This window comes from Myotis lucifugus, unplaced genomic scaffold (genome assembly GCF_000147115.1).
Source record: "Myotis lucifugus unplaced genomic scaffold, Myoluc2.0 scaffold_91, whole genome shotgun sequence".
NCBI classification, from domain to species: domain Eukaryota; kingdom Metazoa; phylum Chordata; class Mammalia; order Chiroptera; family Vespertilionidae; genus Myotis; species Myotis lucifugus.
Genome location: NW_005871139.1, coordinates 2667712 through 2675822, shown reverse-complemented (window position 1 = coordinate 2675822; position 8111 = coordinate 2667712). Strand labels below are relative to the sequence as shown.

General features: G+C 39.1%; 1 pseudogene; it reads right to left on the bottom strand.

The window, feature by feature from the left end:
• Positions 1-630: 630 nt before the first annotated feature.
• LOC111826622 lies at positions 631-1161 on the bottom strand (annotated as a pseudogene).
• Between the last annotated feature and the right edge of the window lie 6950 nt (positions 1162-8111).

Sequence of the window (8111 nt, the reverse complement as noted above, 5' to 3'; positions counted from 1 at the left end):
GTTAATAAAAAAAAAAGAAATTTCTCAGAAACGAAGGGCACAAATTTCCAGATTGAGAAAGCTCATGGATTATCTACCATAATTAATAAAAAAAGACCTACAGCAAGTTCCATCATTATGAAACTTCAGAAAACTAGGAAACAAAAAGAAAATTCAAAGTTTCCAGAGAGCCCATCCAGCATGACTCAGGGGTTGAGTGTTGACCTATGAACCAAAAGGTCACAGTTCAATTCTGGTCAGGGCACATGCCTGGATTGCGGGCTCCATCCCCAGTTTAGGGAGTGCAGAAGGCAACTGATCAATATTTCTCTCGCATCATTGATGTTTCTATCTCCCTTTCCCTCTCCCTTCCTTTCTGAAATCAATAAAAATATATATTTTAAAACGCTTCCAGAGAGAAATAAGTCACACAAAAGAATCCAACTGGAAGCTAGAAGGCAATCAAGACAGACCTTCTAAATTCTCAGAAAATGATTTTCAACCTAGAATTCCATGTCCAGAAAACTGACAGTAAAGTGTGAGGGTAGTATAAAACCATTCTGGACTCAAAAATATGCCCCCTACACATTTTTTTCTTGTTTTTAAAAAATCTTTCAAGCTTTTATTTAAGGGCGGTGATCCAAGGTAGATTTAGATCTTGTCGAAAGCAGCCATGCCCATGGACTGCACATAGTCCTCAAAAGCAGTGATTCACTCCTCCAGCATGTCTGTTCCAACTTTATCATCTTCTACTACACACTATATTTGAATTTTTAAAATTCAATACCCACTGGAACCAGTTTAGAAGAGTCCCAGACCAAGCTATCTGCTGGAATGCTTGTGACACATTCCTCTAATTTTGCCATGTCTGTCTCATCGTCCCAAGGTTTCACATCTAATAAGATGGAAGACTTGACAATAAGTGCAGGGTTTTGTTTTTTTATTTCGTTGATTCATACTGTGCAAGGTGTTCTTCTCTTAGCTGCTTCACTTCTTTGCTTTCCTCCTCCTCATCAGATCCAAAGAGATCAATGTCACCATCGTCTTCACTATTTGTAGCTCCAGTTCCTGTGGCGTTTTCCACATTAGCAGGGCCATACTTGCCCAAAGCTTTCTTCACTCCTGGCAGGCTGATCTTTCCTTTTCGTAATATTTGATGTGATATCCTCCTACACCAAGCATGTCAAACTCATGGCCCTCGGGCTGCATGCAGCCCACAAAGAATATATATATTTTAATATATTTTATTGATTTTTTACAGAGAGGAAGGGAGAAGGATAGAGAGTTAGAAACATCGATGAGAGAGAAACATCCATCAGCTGCCTCCTCACACCCCCTGCTGGGGATGTGCCCACAACCAAGGTACATGCCCTTGACCAGAATTGAACCTGGGACCTTTCAGTCCGCAGGCCGATGCTCTATCCACTGAGCCAAACTGGTTAGGGCCACAAAGAATATTTTTGCGGCCCAACCAATATAACGGTATGTAAGAAACGTTTTAATAAAAATTTCGTAAGTTAATTTTTACAATATCCTGTTATACATAATTATTAATAACAAACTACATTTGCTAATTACTGATTACTATAATCGTGTTGCATTAATTTCCCTCACGCGCCTTACACACAGGTGCACCATTTCTCTCCACTAATACTAGCAGCGAATATTTTAGCGGCCGATTGCCACGTCATTAGTCTTGTACTATCTTGTTTGATGTGCACAACAGGAAATATTTTGCTTTCGGAGAACAAGAAAAATAGGTTTATTTGCATTATGCTTATTAATTTGTGCAGTTATTCTAGAGTCTGGTAAATTGATGTTCAAGAAAAAATATTTTTATTAAAATTTCTATTTTATGTTAACGATTACTCATTTATTTTAGCCCTTTGTATTCAGCATGTCTCTATCGAAATAAACCTACGTTTCTATGAAAATTGAAGCTTTTGGTTTTTTTGTGGCCCACATAAACTTAAACCTTGTTTATTTGGCCCATGTTAGCCTTTGAGTTTGACATGCTTGTCCTACACATTCTTAGAAAGCTATTTGAGGATATATACCAGGAAAGAAAGGGAATAAACCAAGAAAGAAAACATGGGTTCTAGGAAACAGGGAATAAATCCTTAGAGGCAAAAGCAAGCTTCAGAACAAGAGCTATGCACCAGGCTTAAAGAGTGAACAGTCTAGACTGGAGTGGGGGAGAGGCAGTTTGGGAAAAAATAGAATTGATAGATTATCTGTTGTGTTTTGAGTGACTGGAAAAAGTATCACTGGGCATTTGACAGAGCCATTGAAATATTTTTTTGGGGAAAAGTAACAACAGTTACATGGAGAACCAAGCAAATGAAAAAATAGTAATGATTCTTAATTCTAGGGATAAATAAAAAGTTGACATTATGTGGCTTAGTAATGAACAATTTTTACATACTTGTAAGACCGAAAGACTATTGATTTAAACTTATATTAAGTGTTCTATTGCTGTATCACAAATGACCACAAAATTAGTGGTTTAAAACAACATCCATTTATTATCTCACAGTTTTATAAGTTGAAAGTCTGGGCAGACTTGACTGGGTTCTGTGCTTAGTTAGTCTCACAAGTCTGAAATCAAGGTGTTGGCTGGAGTAGGGTCTTAAATGGAGGTTCTAAAGAAGAGTCCATTTTCAGGCTCATTCAGATTGTTGGCAGAAATCAGTTTTTGGAGTTATAGGACTGAGGCCTTGCTAGCTGTCAGCCAGGCTACTCTCAGCTTCTAAATGCCCCCCACATTTCTTGGCATGTGGCCCCCTCCATCTTCAAAGCCAGCAATGATGTGCCAAATCCTACTCATGCTTCCAATCTCTGAATTCCTCTTTTGCTGCTAGCTGGGAAAAACACTCTGTTTTTTAAGGGTGTGTGTGATTAAATTAGGCTCACTCAGATAATCTCCCTTTCTCCATATGCAATAACAATCACCAGCGTGTTATCCAAACTCAGATATTCCACCCAAACTCAAAGGGAAGGGAATTATACAAGGGGAGTTTCATTGCAGGCCATTCTTAAAATGTTGCCTACCACAAACCTAAGACTGACATAACTATACTGGACAAACTAGGGTGGGAAAGGGAAGAGCAGGGTATGGTATAAGAAAGCTAAATTCTCGCCCCGCTGGTATGGCTTAGTGGTTGAGCGTCAGCCTATGAACCAGGAGATCATGGTTCAATTCTGGGTCAGGGCACATGCCTGCGTTGTGGGCTCGATCGGGTTGCGGGCTTGATCCTCAGTTTGGGTGTGCAGGAGGCAGCAGATTAATGATTCTCTCTCATCATTAATGTTTTTCTCTCTCCCTCTCCCTTCCTCTCTGAAATCAATAAAAATATATTTTAAAAAAGAAAGCTAAATTCTCAACTGTCTTAAATAGGAAGGTAACATATAATAACCACAAATGGATAAATCAATACATGCATGTAAACTTTTTCTTTAGAAGTAGAAAGGTAAGTAACAAAAGAAACAATAGTTGAAAATGATTATCTCTGAAGAGTGGAGCTGAGAAGGCTGGGGCAGGAAACTCTTATTTTTCATTATAAGCCTTTTTTAGCACTATTCTTCATATTTAATACTTTGAAAAAAGTAAATAACTTTTAGATATTTCTGTTGATTAGACATGAGGGGGACAACTAAAAGATTTGAGAAAATCATTAAAAAATAAGTTTGCTTTGCAAATCCACTTTCTTTTATTATTTTCTAAATTTTTATTTTAGACAGAGGAAGGGAGAGAGAAACATCAATTTGTTGTGCCACTTATTTGTGTATTCATTGGTTGCTTCTTGTATGTACCTGACTGGGATCAAACCCGCAACCTTGGCATATCTGGTCAATTCTCTAACCAATGGAGCTACTTGGTCAGCTCCACTTTTGAATCCACTTTAAATAAACCCAAATGGGAATTGTAGATGATGCATTAAAGGGGAAAAATCATCAACAGACACATTTTCTTCTTTTTTTTTAACATTTAGACAGAGAATCACTTACTTTTTTATTATTATAAATATAAATGTTCCATTCTAGTTAGCAGACATCCTTTCATCTTTTATCTATTAAGCTCCTATAAACAGCCAGACACCTGCTAACTGCATTATCTCAATTAAACCTAATACAGTATTATGAGGTTGATACTTTAATTATCTCATTTTACAAAGAAACAAAAAGACATGGAGAAGTTAAGTAACTTGTCAAGATTATCAGCTCACAAGAGATGAGATTGGGATTGGAACTCAAACATGCTGACCCTGAGGTCATTTTGTTAACCACCACCCTATATGGCCAATCTTGACCAGCAGTAAGCATCAAGTATTACATATGAATGTGCTGGGTAAATTGGTTCCTGACTGCAAACAGACCTCTAGTCTCCAAATATTTTTTTATGCTACACATTACCATTATACTATCTCCATAGCCACTAATCATACATAAAACCCTAATAATGACAATTATTATTGAAGTTGGCTAGTGTATCTCTGTAATTTTCATTTTTCATGTGTTACATAATGCTTTTTTTTCCTTCAACATTTCTTCTTGGCCAATAATTTATTATTTTTGTTAAACCAAGAGAACAATTTATTAAATGAGGTTATTACAAGTAAATCTCTTATAGAGAAAAAAAATCATGGTTCTTGTGTTTTCCATTAATTATAATGGCAAATATAGGTTCCTTCTGTATATTAAAATTGATTTTCCTCTCCATTTTAAATTCTTTTTTTTCAGTTCTTTATTGATTAAGGTATTACATATGTCTCCTTTTCCCCCCATTGCCCCGCCCCCCTTGTGTCTGTGTCCATTGGTTATGCTTATATGCATGCAAACAAGCCCTTTGGTTGATCTCTACCCCCTCCTCCCCTCCCCTGCCTTCCCTCTGAGGTTTGACTGTCTGTTCGATGTTTCTCTGAACAGACACATTTTCAAGGAAAAGGAATTGGCACTGTATAAAAAAATTGGTGAATCTATAGTTATACATATTAAGTGAAACTAAAATATATAAGGAATGTATCTTTTCTTGAATCCCCAATTTACAATGTAATCTTCCTTTAAATTAACTAATCAACTATTTGTCTGATAAGATTCTACTGTAATTACATTCAACTTTCATTATATAGGACTTAATTGATCCAAGCATGCTAGCTTGATGTCTAGTGGCTGGTTTATACCAGGGATTCCTACTTGGTGGTTAGGAGTTTATGGGTATTGATTAGCCACACTCCAGGGTCTGATGGGCCACATTGACTTCAAGATGCCTCCTGGAAAAATGGGATCCATGGTAACTAGTTGCCTTGTCAAATAGTGATTTCACTAAATTCTTGTCCTGGAAATGAAACTGCCTAGTTTTATTTGAAGAAATAAAATAGGATTGACCTCCTAGCATTGAATTTCCACCAATAATTCAAGCAAAGTTTGAGTTTTAAGTATAGAAAACAAAATCAAATTATTGTTTTGGTACCTGCATATAATAGATGGACCACATAATAATGATTCTGTAGTGGATATGCATATGTGTGTGTTTTTAAAAAAAATGTCAGAAGGAACTAACCCAGTTACTTTTTTCTGGGCTTGTAGAACACTACTGTGAGGTTGTAGAATGTTGTAACTCTCTTGGGAAGTTGCCCAGGGGCTCTAGGAGAAGGTTACAGGTGTTGACTCCATAAAGAAGTCCTCAAGTCAACAATTCTGGCTGAAAGTTACCATTCAGCTCCAGTGAATGGTGGTTCTTTTTTTTTTTTTTTTTAATATATTTTATTGATTTTTTACAGAGAGGAAGGGAGAGAGATAGAGAGTCAGAAACATCGATGAGAGAGAAACATCGATCAGCTGCCTCCTGCACACCTCCCACTGGGGATGTGCCCACAACCCAGGTACATGCCCTTGACCGGAATCGAACCCGGGACCCTTCAGTCCGCAGACCGACGCTCTATCCACTGAGCCAAACCGGTTTCGGCAATGGTGGTTCTTAATATTCTTGGGAACCACCTATTGGGGAACAGAGAATAAGTAACTCTAGGTAAAGCCAACCTGACATTTGAACTTCAGGGTTTAGAGGTTAATAGATTTTCATAGAAAGGCTATCAATCATTTGTACAGTGCTCTGCCCACAGCAAAAGACTTGTGTCGTCTCCATGAATGTTTAAAAATGAGCACAGGGCCTGCCGGTGTGGTTCAGTGGTTGAGTGTTGATCTATGAATCAGAAGATCACGGTTCGATTCTCGGTCAGAGCACATGCCTGGGTTGTGGGCTCAATCCCCAGTGGAGGAACCTGCAGGAGGCAGCCAACCAATGATTTTCTTATCACTGATGTTTCTATCTCTCTATTCCTCCTCCTTCCTCTCTGAAATGAATAGAAATATTTTTAAAAATGAGCACAGGCATAGGTATTTGACAATTTGGAATCAAATTCTGGCTCTATCACTGTGACCTTGGGTAAATAAGTTAACCTCTTTGAGCCTGTTTCCTTATTGATAAAAGGAATAGTAATATCTACCTCACCGGAATGTTGACAGGATTACATGGAATCATGCACGTAGAGTTCTCACTACAATGCCTGGAACACAGTACATGCTAAATAGATAATTATTATTAAATGCCTGAATCAACAAAATTAGGGATTAATTAGATTTAGCAAATGGACCTCCTCTGTCCAAATCTTGAGAGATAACCAGAGGGTATAAAATTGAAGGGGGTGAGGGAACCAAGTGGGGGCAGAGGGGAGGCAAATTTGATGTCCAGTCTTCCCTCTACATTTTAGGCCAACAGGTTAGCCAAGCCTCCTGTCTCTGATAGTCTGCCATTGGAATGAAAAAACATGGGTAAGCAGATGATATCAGGATGCTTCCCTGTCATCCCACAGGGGACTCCAGTTTTTATAAAGTGAAGTCTTTCTGACTAGCCTACAAAGTAATTCATCAGAAATGAGACCCAGGCCTTTTTGGAACCGAGTCTTGTCCACCAGTGTTTAAGTGGCTAACTGGGTAGGAAAATCCCAGGCTTGAAGCTTAATTATCTCACGGTGAGAAGTCCCTCTAGTACGGGCAGGCAGGAGAGGCCTGCTCTTGGCCTGGAACAGGGGAAATTTGTGGGTTAAGCCAAGTGTTTATCTGAGAGAGGATGAAAAGCTTATTTGGAGACAACAGTAGCCCCATGGAATAATGTTGGGACTCAAATGGTTGGGGGCAAGTGGGGAGGGCTGGTGTAGAGCTATTAAGGGATTCCTAGGGCCCATCAGTGGGATCCTTTGTACAAGTCTTACCTGGAAGCTGGATATGTAAAATAGAGCTTCTATGATGGAATTAGAAAGAGGACCGAGAGTGCCCAATGAAGGTCAATCCTTCACAATCTTAACTCTGTGCTTTATACTTTTCCAGTAACCCCATCCCTCACCTCAACATCACTTTTGCTTTAGTACCTGCCTATATTTAATTTCCTTCATATGCTCTCTATTTGGCTCAGAAAATCCTTCGCCATTTCTGTGCTTTCAAACAAGTCACCTTTTAAGACCTTAATCAATCGTCACATCTCCTGCAAAGTCTCCCCTAACTTGTTTTGGTTAGTCATTCTATATTATTTATTCATTTGTTCACCCTACAAATATGTATTTATTAAATCTCTATTGTGTATGAGACACTGCTAGGCATTGTGGATATAATACAAATCTGATATGTACCCACTGCCAACTAGATATCCTTCCATGTCTCCCTCTAAAATTAAAATGCTTAGCATGTTTATATGCATAGCCCGTGGACATGGGCAATAGGGTGGTGAAGACTTGGGGGTGGGTGGGTAGAGGCTGGGAGGAGGGGGATAAACGGAAGACATCTGCAATACTATCAACAATCTACACTAATAAAAGAGAAACATGGTAATTGGCGTACGACCGCTACCCTTCCCATTGGCTAATCACGGGCAATATGCAAATTAACTGCCAACTAAAATGGCAGTTAACCGCCAACAAAGATGGCGGCTAATTTGCATATTGCCGGCAGGATGGGGCAGCGCCATCGTGCCTGTCCCTCCGCCATCCAGGCCTGCTATCTGTGACCTGGATGGCGGGCGACCCAACCCAGGGCTGGCGGGGCGTGACCGCAGCTGTCCCCTACTGGCCAAGACCCCA